Source organism: Microtus oregoni, unplaced genomic scaffold, assembly GCF_018167655.1.
Source record: "Microtus oregoni isolate MIOR12 unplaced genomic scaffold, Mior012 000045F_ref0000178, whole genome shotgun sequence".
In the NCBI taxonomy this organism is placed as follows: Eukaryota; Metazoa; Chordata; class Mammalia; order Rodentia; family Cricetidae; genus Microtus; species Microtus oregoni.
This window is the reverse complement of record NW_024543219.1, coordinates 9,557,581-9,575,576: the sequence shown is the minus strand read 5'-3', so window position 1 is coordinate 9,575,576 and position 17,996 is coordinate 9,557,581. Positions and strand designations below refer to the sequence as shown.

Sequence of the window (17,996 nt, the reverse complement as noted above, 5' to 3'; positions counted from 1 at the left end):
AGTGCCTCTCCGAGAGTACTTAGGCCTATCATTGATTTTGATTTGCTAAGACCTGCTTGGTCCTGCTTCTTCGTTGCAGCAATCTTCTTGGAATACAAAATTTGTTTCTCTATGATCTGCAATGAAAAGACAGAGGATCAATTTTCCTAGTTTGCTTAGGAAATGAACTCTTGATTTGGGGTGCACAATATCAAAACTACTTTATTCCTTACTAGCTAGATTGTGAAAATCATGAATTTGAAATTTGGCCTTTCCCTGTGATTGAGACTAAACTTAACTCACTATATTTTAAACTTTCTGAATCTTATTTGAGATGATTATTACTTTTAATAACCCCCCTTCATCAGTGTTTCTCTTCTATGTTTGGGATGCAAAATGTATATTATTTTCAACTTATAAATATACTCTCACTTACTAGTGTCCTCCATATCATAGTATCTGTGAAACTGCTTTATAGAAACCCATTTTTCTGCTGAGTCCCATTCAAAAGTCATTAATATTCAACTTCTGATTCACACAACACTTACTCTAAGGTTCCAGGTTACAAACAGGATTCCTAACCTCTAGCAGCTCACAGTGATGAGGTCACATTACTATGAACACATAAATGCTAAGTATAACCCTAAGATATTTTAAATAGGTGAACATGATACAAAGAATCACAGACTATATTATTGTCAAATACAGAGCAAATATCCAGAAACCAAAGTGTTACTATATGGTATTGAATCTTCACATCTACAATTGCTGGCTAATTGGGGAAAAATACTTACCGTGTACCTGGAGGAAGAGTTGTCAATATCCTCCTAGTGGAATCAAACAGAAAACAGACTGTAATCTCTTCATAATGAAAACTTGGTTGAACAGATTACAAATAGCTAAATTTCCAAAATTTCTTGCTAATGTAAACACAGAAGTAAAGAGACAAACATAGGAGATGCTTGCTTTTATCTGTGATCCTGAAATAGGAATATCCAAGGGAAGAGATAACCTATCTGCAATTATGCTGAGAGAAAAGGCACCTGGGTGATGCCTGAACCACTACAATAACCGGACCCTCTAAAATGTATTCAGATGTATCTCCACAGTTGTTTTTAAAATAAGTCTAATGTGTATCTATTTCTGCAAACAATCCTTGATCAAGCACCAGGCATCTTCTAATATATGAGAACTGCACTCAATCTTCGCCTCCCTGTGTTTCCAGTTCATTCTCCTATTGGGCCACCGCTATCTGCAAGGACTTACTGCTCACTGGAATTTATAGAAAGGATGGTTCACTGATACCAAACACTTTTCTCTGACCAAATTTCCATATAAAACTGTGATAGGTAGAGTATTGCTGCATTTTAACAAAATTCATAAGGAAACAAATTTCACAAAGGGGAATTTTACCTTAATAGCAGAGGTGGTGGCCGTGTCCTCTGTTGTAACATGAGGGTTTTCAGAGAGCCTTTAGAATAAAAACATGCAGTGAGGGGTGAGTTTGGTCCTTAGAGCATCTCTCTTGAAAGATTTGTTATCTGTGCACTAAGTGACATTTTTTGCATTTATGTAATTCAACGTTGACCCCCATTTTAAAAAGTTTTTACTTTGGCAGTTTCAACATGTCTCAATCTATGTAACATTCAGTGAAGACTCACTCATAGTTTTATTTAAAAATGAAAATTTAAAAAGCCAGTGGTTTGGGAGATGGCTCAGTCAATAAGAATGTTTGCTGCCAACACAGATCAACCTGAGTTTGAATCCTCAGCATCCACATAAAAAACTGGGCATGGACACATGCACATGTACCCCAGTACTGTGGGTGGAACAGGCTACCAATTGGGCTTGTTGGCTGCCAGACCAGCTCCAGGGTCAGTCAGAGATCTTATGTCAATTGGATAAGTTAGAGAATGATGCAAGACACCAATATCCTCCTCTTTCCCTCATGTCTGCACAAAAAAAATATGCAAAGCATGCAACAGGCACAGACACATGCACACATGCAACCCACACGCACACACACACACACACACACACACACACACACACACACACACACCAAATCACATAAGAGGGGGAAATGGTGAGTTTTGCACACACTTGTTATGATGGTTGCAGTAACTGATTGTTTTGAGCACATGATGCTCCTATTTCATTTGTTCCCCTAAACCTAAAGTACCATGGCCTGTTTTTTGTAAAAAAAAAATTAGGCATTTCATTTCATAGGACTCTCTTCAAAGAGTTGCTCTGGGAAAACATGAAATGGACTCCATGTCTAATCATTAAGTTGCCATCAATCTCAGAAGTCATCATATTTTGGGGCCTTGAAGATTTGATAGTGTGTCCACATGCATATGTTGAAACTCTTTATACTCAAGGGTATTTCTGAGTCATTTTATAGGACACTAGGGAGCAACACTGTCCCCTCAGCTTTGATTCATCGGATCTATAGCTAAAAGTTCCTAATTTCAGGGTTTCTGATTAACAAACTCTGGAACAAACACTTTCTTTTTCTAACTTCCACCTACCTAGGGATTCACCACAGAGGTGGAACTCATTAAGAGGGAAATAAACCTGCTGAACAGAAGCATGTCTATAAGGCCATTCTGAGGTGATTTTCTCAGCAAAGTCTGGGAGAGTTTTGCCCACACTCTTCCCAGCAGACACCTTGTCCCAAACATACTAGTAAACAGGATTAACAGCCTGAAAACTAATGTTTTTACATATATGTAACTGCATGTTATGTGCAGTGTATTTGTAAGTATGTATGATTGCAGTTAAATATGTGCCAGTGTATAGGTGTGGTGATTGGAGTACAGACTTGGGTGTCGACCCTCACCCTCAGCCTTAGTTATATGGCTGAATCTCATTCATGAATGCAAGCCCCAGGCTAGCAATCCAGGCAAGATATCCAGAAAATGTGAGAGTATGCTCTGTCTCCACCTGCAATCTTACCAAAGCTCACCAGGATATTAGAAGCGCACAAGACCAACAGGCCTCATGTGGACCCTGGGCATTGATCTCCCATTCTCCCATATGCACAGCCAGCATTTTATCTGCTGAATCACCACCACAGACAGGGAGTCCTAACAGCATTGCACGCTGTATCTGAGGCATAATTCAGCTTTCATTAGCGAATAATCAAGAAGCTAAAATTGTCTTACACAGAGGAAAACTTGGTGCCAGCTTCTGAACTTTATATTCTCTACATACTGTATTTAAAATCCAGACATTCTTACCTGAGTGGGATTTGGTCTTGATTTCTTCCATTATCTACAGAGTAGAAAGGCAAAATATGTTATAAGCATCTGTAGAAATAAGAGCATTGAATGCCAAGGCCAATGCTTCGTTACTACATATACTTTGAATCTGTGTAGCCTTCAAGGTGAATACTGATTTATAGATAATAAAAACAAGGATAACTCTTAATTTACACTTCTTTGTTTGTTTAAAATACAGAGACAATTTTATCAAAGGTCGATACTAATAATAAATTGGTATACAAAATACCTATGATCATGAGCATTATCAAACAGAGAAACTGACATCTTAACCAGAGTCAATATCACAAGCTGAAATGTTAATTGGTAGCACAGTGTTGCTGCTGCTGGATTTGTCTCTGGACTAGTGGTGTTAGGAGAATTGCAAGTGAGCGTACTCATCTTGCATGGAAGTGAAAAGAGCCTCTCTAAAGATTAAGCTGAACTTATTTCGTTGAAGATGAAAATTCCAGACACAGGGAAGCTAAGTCTATGAGGACCGCTCTTTGCAGCATAGAAAAAGTTAAGAAACACAGGTAGACCAAGGGCAAAGAATTCCCAGATGCCAGGGTGGCGAAGCTACATACAGAGAGAGAGAGAGAGAGAGAGAGAGAGAGAGAGAGAGAGAGAGAGAGAGAGAGAGGGCATTGTGTGTACTCTCCCCAAGTGCTTCTGAGGAAGCTGCAGAAGCCCCTCAGTTCTAGCTTCTGGTCCCTTGCTAACGGGCAGTGCAAAGAAGCTCAGCACTAGCTGCTATCACCTCCCATGGTAAGAGCTATGGGAAAGCCCCCTGCAGTAGTTATGCACCCTGAACTGTATCTCCAGGGTGAGAAGCAAGGAAGAAACTTGGGGAAAAAGCAGCAATTCCATGGGAGTAGTACCTCACAGGAAACGTTTGTGTCCACACATACACAGTTTCAAGTGAGCAGCTTTCACTGCATGCTAACAGCCTGCCCTCTACAAAGGAATAAAGCAAATTTTTGCTTATTTCACTCACAGTATGGAAACTCCAGTATAACCTCCTTGACATTGCCTATTGCTGAGGCAGAGCATTTGTCCCACCAACAAATGGACTGCCAATGAGGCTCAGCATGTGAGAGACCTCCATCAACCATCGTCACCACAAAGGAAATTTAGTGTGGAAATAATGTAAAGGACAGTCACCCACATTACAATAATGCTGACTCTTTTCAATAAAGTCTTTCAGACCCTCTACACTCCACGTACTCCTATTCACTTGATGCTGTGCTCTCTATAGGCAAGGCAGGTGTGAAAGACACTGTGGTGACAGCGGAGAGCCCAAACTCTGTAGTGTTCCTCCCACTCTTAGAATCTTATCCAGACTCAGTGGACCAGTCAGTGCTGTCCCCTGCAGAATGATGCTATTTTCTCAGCCTTCCTCCTACTGTGGTATATTGTTCTGGAAATTATGTCTATCGGCATATAAACCAAGTATCACCATATCCTACACTAATAAAACCAAAGGAAAAGGTACTGGCGGTATAGCCATTAGGGCGAGCGCTAGTCTAGAATGCTTAGAATGGCAATGTTCAATCTGCAGCACTGCCTACAGGATTCAAAGTCCATTTTTTAAAAAAGTTGACCAAGCCTATTATTTCTTATGCCAAGAAATAGTCAGATTAAATAGCAAATAATTAAAGATAAACATAAAACCATATGTGAATTTTCTAATATGTCTAAGTAAAGAAATTATAGAAAGGAACAAAACCCATAAAAATGTAGTTAATTTAGTTCTCAAAATCCTTAATGAAAGTAAGTGAATACTGTATTTCTGTTTTTTACATGATCACCTTTCATTGACACTAATATATATGTAGCATAAATGTAATATATTTATCAGAAAAATGAAAGAAAAATTCATTTTATAACAAGCAAAATTGCTGTCACATAATTCTATAGGACACATACTGTGGACTAGTTAGAGGTCCTTTTATTTATACAAAGATACTGTGTGCATCAGAGGCTCATGTTAAATAAATAAACATGATTCAGATAATATAGTTTGATATTGAAATTTCTCAGAAAATCATTTCTGAAATAATTTTGAATGTGAAGAACATTAGGAAGCAAATTTTAAAAAATGAAATTACGTTTATATCTTATTTACTTTGTTCCTTTTTTGAATGAATTAAGTTGCTATTGAAACTAGGGAAGTAGCAGCAAAGTATTCATGATTACTCTTACCTCCACTGATCTGAAGAGACTTCTTAAGTATTGGTTTCAGCTCTCCAGGTGGTCGTATGCTGCTGTTGCATATTTTAAAATGTAATATTTTAATATTCATACAAGAACATTTACCAAATGCTTTGATTATTTGCTGTCTGATTTCCTAACATACATTAGAGATTTACAGTCAAGCATTAACTTGTCCTTCAATCAGTTGATTAGGTTTGGTGACACTTTTTTAAAACTTTTCCCATGTGAAAGAAAGGAAAGATTTAGTCCACAGAAATTAGTCCACCAAAAGCATAAGCATAGAAACACACGAGGGAGACAAAGAGAGAAAGAAAGAAAGAGACAGAGAGAGAGAGAGAGAGAGAGAGAGAACACCAAAGACAGTAGTTTCTTTCCAGTACATTTTTTAAAATTGTAGTAACTGATGGTCACTCTTGTGCTCAATGTAATTAGTACCCCGATTCTACTTGTCATGTCATCATCTGCTTCTAGAGCATCACAGAACCCCTCTCTCTCAGGTTACTTTGGGAGCTCTCAATGCTTGTGATGCTATCTCTCACAAGGTTTGTTTGTGGACCATAGAATAGATTCCTGCTTCTGCTAGCACTCTGACAAGATACCATGGCCTAGGCTATGCTCAAGCTGTCCCTTAGTAGTCCATTCAAGAGTGAATCTTGAAACCACAATCTGCCTGTTCCTATGCCAAATGAGCATTGCTATTAACTTAATGAAATAAAAATATGAACAAACAACAATAAAACTCTGGATAATTTCAGGTTATTAGCATGAGACAGTTTAGAATTCCTAGTAGAAGAGAACATGGTTTTTACAAGGTGTGTCTTTGAACAGTTGTAGCTACTTTAATTTATGAATCTGCACTTTGGACCTTTTAACTTGGAGTAATTTATTAATAAATAATTAGTAATAAGCAATTTACTAATGTGTATTGAATGCTTTATGATACATGTTCTCACAAATGATAACACAATTGTCCTCTATTATGGAAGTAATCAATTAAGATGAGCACAGAACTAGCTTGACATACCACCTTTAATTTTCTGCCAAATCAGTGTCTGAGATAGCAGATCACTGACAGAAGGGGCCTTTTACTCTATGTTCATGTCCTACTGATGGGGAAGACAAAGCCCCTTTTATAGACACATAAAGAGTAAATATGCCACAGTTTGGCTCTCTACATCCAGATAATCTACTGAGATCCAGAGACTTCATTACTGTAGAAAACAGCTCAAAGGAATGGAAAAGTGATGGATTGAGCACTGTGGTAGGAGGAAGGCATGGGATCTTTCACCATCTATAAAAGGGTCCTACGCAGAACAAAAGGGCCTCTGCATGTGGAGATGGTGTCAAAGGAACAGAGTAATTTGTTGGCTTCTTGTAATACTGTGTGATAATGCAGAGAGATCCCAAATCCTGTCAGCTCTCAGAATGACAAATGCGATGAAGATCTAGTTCACTAGCTGATTTCAGAAAAAATTTGAAAAGGCACTAAGTGTCAGATGGACATAGTGAGTGTGGTTTTTATCAGTAGGCTCATTTTCCAAAACGCAGAATTGGTACTTGGGACATGATGGTTGAATATACAACTCATGTCCATGATCTAAAAACAACAATATTTCTGGCTAAAATACATTGATAATACTATGGGGATTGTAAGACAACACAAAAATTGAGTGTATAAATCAGTATCTATCTATTTGAGAATACAACCAATAATTGGCTTGTTATCTTGGAATTTCCTTAGTATTATTGTATTCTTAGACCTTACCTGCAAAAAGGCTTCCTATTGGTATTGTAATGTACTTCTAAAAAAATCAAAATGAATTTGTTACAATGCTAGAGAAATATAACATATAAAATGATTAGATATATAGTATCCATTTTTGAGACTAATCTAGACTGGGCTTCCTTCTGACATAGGATCATTGTACAAGTTCACATGTGTAAATACTCTTTTTTAGGAAATTTGTTCATGTAGAATTAATCCATTTTGTTTATTTCAAATCAAACAAGACTTAAATTTATCAAGCACAATACCTAAAAATAAACAATCACCCTGTGATTCCCAAGACAGCCAGAACTATATAATAATAAAACTGTGTCTCACAAACAAAACAACAGATTCAAAATGGAAAACAAGGTCCATGGGCCTATACATATTTTTGTTCTTCAAGGAAACGAAGAACCTTGTTGAGCCTTTTAGTTAAAATTGTTCATTTTATCAGGCAAATTCCTACCACTGGGACTATATGTATTGTTTCTGTCTTTTGTATCAGGATAAAACCTGGCAGAAAGAAAGAGAAGAGGGACAGGGACCTTTACATAACAGCTCAAGGGAGGGCAGGCATCAAGCTTCCTCTCCTCATCCGCTTTGGGGAATGAATATCCTTAGTTCCATTTGTGTTCCCCGACTTTTATGCAGCTTAAAGGATGCTCATGATAGCAGGCATCATCTCCCCTGAAATGAATTACTGGAAAGATCTCTCCCTTGGGAGTAATAACCCCAAGCTCGACCTCAAGTGCAAGAGCATCAGAGAAGCAGCTGTGAGACTGGAGCAGCAAATTCCATGGGCTTCCTTCTGACATAGGATCATTGTACAAGTTCACATGTGTAAACAATAAACTCACTCAATCCTTCACTGTTCACTTGCAGTTTGCTTTTAGAAATGAAACATTGGAGGCTGGCAGTGGTGGCTCACACCTTTAGTCCCAGTGCTTGGAAACAGAGGCAGGAGGCTCTATGGGAGTTCAAGGAAAGCTTGTGTAGAGAATATATTAAAGGGCAGGCTCCAAATATACATACAGAAAAACCCTGTCTCAAAAAAACCCTAAAATAAACATAAACAAACCAAAAAAAGAAATGAAATCATTCATTTTGTCTTGTTTAAAGTCAAGGAAACTTAGTGTGCCTTTTCAGCATTCCCCCATGTCTCGGGACAGCCATTTGAGCCACCAACTAGTGGACTGGGATTGCGGCTCAGTAGGAAAGCCTATGCTTATTATGCAGGAGGCCTCAGTCAGTTCTCACCACCACAAATGCCATGAACAGCAAACTTCATAATAAAGTGACACAAAGCTGTCTCCATTACAATAATATTGACTCTCTACATCTTACCTCTTGAGAGAAGAGGGTTTTGAATTCTCTACTTAGTGTGGTTGTCACTGACAGACACTGTGATGACAGCTGATGAAAGTAAATACTACGTGGTGCTCCTGCCACTGCCACAAAGTCTCTCCAGACTCAATGGAGAAGCAGATAATTATTCGAAATACAGAATGATGTCATTCTCTTCACTTTGCTTTTTGTTTCAATTTTTTTAAGATTTATTTTATCTACAGTGTTTTGTCTGCATATATTCCTGCAGGCCAGAAGAGGGCACCAGATCTCATTACAGATGATTGTGAGCCACCATGTGGTTGCTGGGAATTGAACTCAGGACCTCTGGAAGAGCTGCCAGTGCTCTTCACCTCTGAGCCATCTCTCCAGCTCCTTGTTTCAGTTTTTATTCTTGAATCATGCTTTGCAGCATGGAAATGATATACACCCTTACCATGTTCTATTTAACAAAAACAGAAGGCAGAGATAATGGGTAGGGTGCTTGCCTACAATGCTCCCAAAGCCTTATGCTCAACCTCTAGCACTTCACAGAAAAGAAAGAAAGAAAGAAAGAAAGAAAGAAAGAAAGAAGGGAGGGAGGAATTGATTTAGGGATGGGTGGAAGGAACAAGGGGAGGCAGGGACCAAGAAAAAGAAAGAAGGAAAAGAAAGAAAAGGAAAACATATATGGATTGTTAAGTCTTCCTAAAATCAATGCATTCACTGTAAAAGAAACACTTCCACCCTAAGGTAGGAGATTTCTAAAGAAAACAATTATACAGTATGCCAAAACTTTCCAAACTGAGAACTTTCACAGACATTTAAGAACTCAGATGATTTAATAACATCGTAAGGTAGGAAATTAGTTAATGAAAATAATTGATTAAGGTTTTTTGTGACTTAATTTTATTTTAGTGGCAGTGAGATATGTTAGCGATATGCAGCACAAAATACAAGGCATTTGTCATAAACTCAAGGAGAATCTGTATTTCTCACAATCCTATTTGCTGCATTGTGACTATGGAGGACATGTGCTGTGTAAAAATGTTTTCTCATTTATTCAAAGGCTGTACAGATATCAGCATTAAAGTAAAATAAGCAATGTTTTGACAAAAATACTTCACACTTGAAAGTGCTTGATGTATACTTGTTTTCCTTAACTCCTTTTTGGGATCTAAAATCTTTACTCTTCCTTATTCGTTCTTCTTCGGGGAAGGTAGGACAGATGGAGTAATTCTTACCTTTGTTGAAGGTGACACACTTTTTCTTTCTCTGCTCTGGCTCTCTTGTCATTGTTCCTTCACTGTGACATATGTTGAAAGTGATCATCATTTAATTATCCATATAAAAACACTTAGCATGTTTATAAATTCTTTATTTTTGAGTCCCTAATACATCTTATATTACATATTACATAAATTCTTTATTTTTGAGTCCCTAATACATCTTACACTACATATGTACAAAAACATTTTTTGAAACAGGATCTCATTATGCATTCCAGCTAACTTTTAATACACTATATGTTTCATGTTTGTCTTGAAATCAAAGAGATCTATGCCTCCTGCCTCCCACATTCTGGGATTAAAGGCATGGGCAAAGAGGCCGAGCCAAATAATTTTGAATTCATTCTTCAACAGTTGGTGATGATTAATGACTGCTCTCCTTTCCACCTTTTCTCATGGAGAAGAACACAGACAATTTATCTCTTGATTAAAACACACACACACACACACACACACACACACACACACACACAAGCATACAAGACAGGGGAGTGGCGGTTTTACCACACACTTTGTTCTGATGGTTGCAGTAACTGACTGTTTTGTGCTCTAAGTACTTAATTCTCCTATTTCATTTCTTCCCCTAAACTTACAGCACCTTGTCCTGTTTTCTGTCAAGAAACTTTTTAGGTATTACATTTAGTCACTCACTCTCTCCCAAGAAATTGCTTTGGGAGCAACATCTTGATCTAAACATCAAACATCTAAAAATCTAAACATCTAAACATCAAGCTGCCAACAATATCAGAATTCACCATATTTTGGTGATTTGAAGCTGCTTTATTGGTAGTCTGTGCACAAGTACATGATGAAATTCTTTTTTTTTTTTTTTTGGTTTTTTGAGACAGAGTTTCTCTGTAGATTTGAAGCCTGTCCTGGAACTGTTCTTGTAAACCAGGCTTGCCTTGAACTCACAGATCCGCCTGCCTCTGCTTTCCTGAATGCTAGGATTAAAAGCATGCACCAAAACCACCTTGATCTATGAGGATCCTCTTTATACGCAATGGCCAGTACTTCCTGCACAAGTCTTGAGTGTTTACAGGGCACTGCAGAGCAATACAGTACCCCCAGCTCTACTCCGTCCGAACTACAGCTAAGAGCTCCAAATTTCAAGGCTTCTGTTTGGTAAGCTCTGGACCAACCAGTTTGTTTTTCTAACTTCACCTACCTTGTGAGTCACCACAGTTGGGTAATTCATTAAGGGAGCTATTATCCTGCTGGACAGAAGCATGCCTATAAGGCCATTCTGAGGTAATCTTTAGCAAAGCCTTGGGGAGTTTTTAACCTTGCCATATTATTCACACTCTTCCCACAGACAACTCAAACAAACAAATTAGTGAAAAAGATTAATGACTTGAAAATGGATCCTTTTACATATATGTGCAAAATATGTTATATGCTGTGTATTTCTATGTATGTGTGATTTAAGATAAATACATGCCAGTGTGTAGGTGTGGTGATTGGAATATAGACTTGGGAGTTGACCCTAACCTTAAGCATTAGTTTACTAGCTGGGTCTCTCATTCATGAATGCAAACCTCAGGCAAGCAATCCAGAAAATGTCTGGGGATGCTCTCTGTCCACGTGCAATCTCATCATAACCTCACCAGAATTTTAGAAGCACACAAGACCAACAGGCCTCATATAGACCCTGGGAATCCGTCTTCCATTTTCCCATATACACAGCCAGCACTTTCCCCACTGAATCACCTCCACAGACAGGGAGTCTTAATAGCATTTCATGCTGTATCAGAGGAATAATCAGTTATTTAAAACTATATGCTTCTCCATAGATAAATATTCAGCTTTGATTAGCATGTAATCAAGAAGCTGAAACTGCCTTACACAGAGAAAAACATGGTGGCAGCTTCTAAACTTTATATTCGCTACATGCTCAGTGTATTTTAAAATCCAGACATTCTTACCTGAGTGAGACCTCGTCTTTTAGTCTTCGACTACCTATAAAGTAGAAAAACAAAATATGTTATAATCAATTGTAAAATATAAGAGCATTAAATGCCAAGGCCAATATTTTTTTTACTACATATACTTTGTCCCCAAATGAGGCTAAAATTTAAAGTGAATATTGATTTATAGACAACAAATATAGATAATTGAGACTTTGTATGTTTCAAATCGAGACAAACTTATCAAAAGTTACTACTTAGAATAAATTGGTGTACAAAACACCTATGATCTTGAGCACTATAAGACATCTTAACCAGAATCAATATCACAAGCTGAAGTGTTAAAGTAGTAGCACAGTGTTGCTGCTGTTGCTTTTGTCTCTGGACTATTGGTGGTAGGAGAATTGTAAGTGAGTATACTCATCTTGTATGGAAGTGAAAAGAGTTTCTCTAAGGTTTGAGTTGACCTTATTCCATTGAAGATGAAAATTTCAGACACAAGGAAGCTAAGTCTATGGTGACTTCCCTTTGCAGAATAGCAAAATTAAAACAAAACAAAACAAAACCACAAGCAGACCAAGGACAATGGCCCCTGCAAAGAATTTCAAACTGATAGGTTGGCAAAGCTCCAGAGAGGGGTCAAGGTGTGTACTCTCCTCAAGTGCTTCTGAGGAAGCTGCAGAAGCCTCTCAGTTCTAACTTCTGGTCCTTTGCTAATGGGCAGTGCAAAGAAGTTCAGCATTAGTAGCTATCACCTCCCATGGTAAGAGCTATTGGAAAGCCCCCTGCAGTAGTTATGCACCCTGAACTGTATCTCTAGGGTGAGAAGCATGGAAAAACATGGGGACCAAGCAGCAATTTCATGGTAGTAGTACCTGACAGGAAACATCAGAGTTCCCACAGACAATGTATCAAACTCCCACTGCATGCTAAAAGCCTGCCCTCTGAAAAGGAATAAAGCAAATTCTTGTTTATTATATTCACAGTATATAAACTGTAATATAACTTCCTTGGCATTGCCTATGGCTGAAGCAGAGTGTTGGTCCCACCAACAAATGGACTGCCAATGAAGCTTAGCATCTGGGAGACCTCCATCAACCCTCTTTACCACAATGAAAACCCAAGGTGGTGCCTGTTCACCTGCAAGCTCTGTGGAACCCTAAAACACAGTTTGTTCCAACACTGACGGGCCCCAAGAACCTGTGAGCTCCATGGAATTCTGAAACACAGCTTGTTCCAATACTCAGGAGACCTAAGAGACAGCCACAGCAAAAATTGGACCAAGATGCCAAGACATTGCTGGCCTCATTTGAAGGAAGAGATGGTAGGTGCCTATGCAAAAATTCCTCCAATATCCTAAAACACAGCATGGTAACACGAGAATCCAGTAGACACACAAAAGAAAGACTTGACCATTCTAACCCAGAAGTAGAAGAAAACGACTTTGAACATAACTTTATGAAAATGATGAATACCTTTAAAGAGGAAGTGAAAAATCCTCTTAAAGAAATTGAAGAGAAGACAAACAAAGTTGGAAGAAATGAATAAATCCCTCAAAGAAACCCCAAAATACTGATGATAAAATAATCAAACAAGTGAAAGAAACAGTTGAAGACTTGAAGACTGAAATACATGTAATAAAGAAAACACAAACCAAGAGAATTGTGGATATGGAAAATCTGGGTAAATGAACAGGAACTACAGAGACAAGTATAAGCAACGGAATATAAGAGATAGAAGAAAGAATCTCAGGTGCTGAACATACTATAAAGAAAATACTCATTGGTCAAAAAACATTAAATCCAACAAATTCTTAACACAAAACATTCAGGAATTCTGAGCCACCATGTAAAGGCCAACACTAAGAACAATAGGAGTAGAAGAATAAGAACTCCAGCTCAAAGGCACAAAAAACATATTCAACAAAATTATAGAAGAAAACTTTCCCAACCTAAAGAAGGATATCCCTGTGAAGACACAAGAAGCTTACAGAACACCAAATAGACTGGATCAAAAAATAGCATCCCCTAGCCATATAATATACACAACAAAGAACATACAGAATAATGAAAGAATATTAAAAGGTGCAAAGGAAAACAGTCAAGTAATATATAAGGCAAACCCATCAGAATTATGCCTGACTTCTCAATGGAAACCATGAAAGCCAGAAGGTCCTGGATAGATGTGTTGCAGACACTAAGAAACTATGGATACAAGCCCAGGCTACTATACTCAGCAAAGCTTTCACTCACCATCTATAGATAAAGCAAGATACTCCATGACAAAAGCAGATTTAAACAGTACATATCCAAAAACTCAGCCTTACAGAAAGTACTAGTAGGAAAACTTCCACCCAAGGAAGCTAACTACACCCACAACACCACAGAAATCTTACTAAAAGAATGTTTCTTAGTAAAAGAAACATTACTAAAACTTAAATCATACATCAAACCACACACACTAATAGTAGGAGATTTCAACACTCCTCTCTATCCAATGGACAGTTCAACTAGACAGAAACTTAAGAGAGAAATAAGAGAACAGATGTAAAGAATCACATGGACTTAACAGATATCTATATAACACTCCACCCCCACCCCAAAAAAAGAACTCACTCAGAAGGAGTAGAAGACAGGAAATAATCAAACAAAGGGCTGAAATCAACAAAATAGAAACACAGAAAACAATACAAAGAATCAATGACACAAAGAGCTGATTCTTTGAAAAACAATCAACAAGATTGACAAACCATTATCCAAACTAATCAAAAGAGGGAGAGAGATCATTCAAATTAACAAAATCAGAAATGAAAAGAAGGACATAACAACAGACATTGAGGAAATTCAGAGAATCATTAGGTCATACTACAAAACCTGTACTACACAATATTGGAAAATGTAAAAGAAATGAACAATTTTTTAGATAGATACCATATACTCAATGCACCAATCAGTGCTGTCGACTGTAGAATGATGCACTTTCTCAGCCTTCCTCCTATTGTGGCAAATTGCTCTGGAAATTATGTCTACCATCATATAAACCAAGTATCATCATATCTTAAACTAACTAATAAAATTAAAGGAAAAAGTTGCTGGCAATATAGTCAATAGGGCGTGCGCTACCGGAGAATGTTTGTAACAGCAGTGTTCAATCCTCCGAACTGCCTACAGGACTCAAAGTCCATTTACTTCTTTAAATTTTGGGCAAGCCTATTATTTCTTAGGACAAGATTTTTGTCAAGATATATTCAGATTAAATAACAGATAATTAAAGATAAACATAATACCATGTGTGAATTGTCTAATATGTCTAAATTGAGAAATTATAGAAGGAGCAAAACCCAAAAACTTATTAGCATTTAGTTCTCAAAAAACTTAAAATAATTGAATACTTTATTTTTGGTTTTTAAACATGATCATCTTATTGACATTGATGAATATAATAATATATAGCATAAACACAATGTGGTTTTAATAAAAAATCCATTTATAACAAGCCAACTTGTGGTTACATGACCATAGAGGACACATACTGTGGAATAGTTAGAGATCTTTTTATTTATACAAAGAAACCGTGTACATCAGAGGCTCACATTAAATAAACAAACATGTTTCAGATGATAAAGTTTGAGACTGGCAATTTCTCAGAAACTACTTTTTAAATAATTCTGAATCCAAACCCATTTGAAGGCAGATCAAAAGAAGATAGAATTACATTTCTCTATTATTTCCTCTGTTCATATTTTGAAAAAACCAAGCTGTTCTTGAAATTAGGGAGTTGGTAGTCAAGTATTCACCATTACTCTTACCTCTCTTAATCAGGAAAGAATTCTTCAATAGGGATTTTAGCTGTCTTGCTGGTCTTACTGCACTGTGGCATATTTTAAAAAGTAATATTTTAATAATCATATGAAAACATTTACCAAATGTTTTACTAAAATACATTAGAGATTTACCATCAGCAATTAAATTGTCCTTCAGTCAGTTGATTAGGTTTGGTGACAATTTCCTTAACACTTTTTCTCATGTGAAAAAAGAATTTAGTCCACTAAAAACATAGAAAGACACACACACACACACACACACACACACACACACACACACGAAGAAAGACACTAGTTTCTCCACAGAACTTTTTTAATGCTGTAGTAACTGATGGTCACTCTTGTGCTCAATGTAATTAGTACCCCGATTCCACTTTATCATGTCATCATCTGTTCCTAGAGCATCACAGAACCCCTCTCTCTCAGGTTACTTTGTGGGCTCTCAATGCATGTGATGCTATCTCTCACAAGGTTTGTTTGTGGACCATAGAATAGATTCCTGCTTCTGCTAGCACTCTGATAAGATACCATGGCCTAGGCTATGCTCAGGCTGTCCCTTAGTAGTCCATTCATGAGTGGACTTGAAACTACAATTGGCCTGTTTCTATGCCAAATGAGCATTGCTATTCACTTAACGAGATAAAAATATGAACAAACAACCATAAAACTCAGTGGATAATTTCAGCTTGAGACAGTTTAGAACCCTTAGTAGAAGAGAACATGGTTTTTACAAGGTGTATTTTGAACAATTGTAGCTACTGTAATTTATGAATCTGCACTTTGGATATTAACTGTGATGCATTTTGGACCTTTTAACTTGGAGTAATTTATTAATAAATAATTAGTAATAAGCAATTTACTAATGTGTATCGAATGCTTTATGATACATGTTCCCACAAATGATAACACAATTGTCCTCTATCATGGAAGTAATCAATTAAGATGAGCACAGAACTAGCTTGACATACCACCTTTAATTTTCTGCCAAATCAGTGCCTGAGATAGCAGATCACTGAGAGAAGGGGCCTTTTACTCTATGTTCATGTCCTACTGATGGGGAAGACAAAGCCCCTTTTATAGACACATAAAGAGTAAACATGCCACAGTTTGGCTCTCTACATCCAGATAATTTACTGAGATCCAGAGACTTCATTACTGTAGAAAACAGCTCAAAGGAATGGAAAAGTGATGGATTGAGCACTGTGGTAGGAGGAAGGCATGGGATCTTTCACCATCTATAAAAGGGTCCTACGCAGAACAAAAGGGCCTCTGCATGTGGAGATGGTGTCAAAGGAACAGAGTAATTTGTTGGCTTCTTGTAATACTGTGTGATAATGCAGAATGATCCCAAATCCTGTCAGCTCTCAGAATGACAAATGCGATGAAGATCTAGTTCACTAGCTGATTTCAGAAAAAATTTGAAAAGGCACTAAGTGTCAGATGTACATAGTGAGTGTGGTTTTCATCAGTAGGCTCATTTTCCAAAACGCAGAATTGGTACTTGGGACATGATGGTTGAATATACAACTCATGTCCATGATCTAAAAACAATAAATTTTCAGTCTAAAAATACATCAAAAAAAACTGTGGGGTTGTAAGACAACACAAAAATTGAGTGTATAAATCGGTATCTATATGAGAATACAACCAATAATTAGCTTGTTATCTTTGAATTTCCTTAGTCTTTATATATTGTTAGACCTTATCTGCAAGAAGGCTTTATGTCAGTGCTGAATTTTTTTTCTAAAAAAAAATCAAAATTAATTCATTACAATGCTAGAGAAATATAACATATAAAATTATTAGGCAAATAGTATAATTTTTTGAGATGAACCTAGATTATTCTAGAGTAAATACTCCTTTGTAAGAAATTTTCTCATGGGAAATTCATTCATTTTTTTAATATTTCAAATCAAAGAAGACTTAAATTTAACAAGCATAATACCTAAAGGTAAACACCCACCCATAAACAATTGAGATTATCCTAAATGATCTCTCTCAGACAGATGGAGAGTAGCATCCTTACCAGTATAAGCATCAATTGACTGTGTCACAAAATAGCTTCTGTGGTTCTTGTTTGACTTTGGGATAATGACACTTGAGAAAAATTCTAGAGTCACAACTTTAATCCCAGCACACGGATGGCAAAGGCAGGTGGATCCCTGTGATTCCCAAGACAGCCAGAACTACCTAACAATGAGACGGTGTCTCACAAACAAAACAACAGATTCAAAATGGAAAAAAAATCCATGAGCCTATACACATTTTTCTTCTTCAGGGAAACAAAGAATCTTGTTCAGCTTTTTAGTTAAAATTGTTCATTTTATGGTACAAAATGCTACCACTGGGACTACATTTTGTCTTTTGTATCAGGGTATAAGCTAACAGAAAGAAAGAGAAGAGGGGCAAAGACTTTTACCTAACAGC

At 37.2% G+C, this 17,996-nt stretch overlaps 1 long non-coding RNA gene across 1 annotated transcript; it reads right to left on the bottom strand.

Annotated features, from left to right (window-relative positions):
- Nucleotides 1–775: 775 nt before the first annotated feature.
- Nucleotides 776–5,495, bottom strand: LOC121434941. The gene is made up of 4 exons (XR_005972527.1): nucleotides 5,448–5,495; nucleotides 3,222–3,255; nucleotides 1,393–1,450; nucleotides 776–806 (listed from the first exon to the last, which is right to left on the bottom strand). It is a non-coding gene; the product is annotated as an uncharacterized LOC121434941 (long non-coding RNA).
- Nucleotides 5,496–17,996: the final 12,501 nt, after the last annotated feature.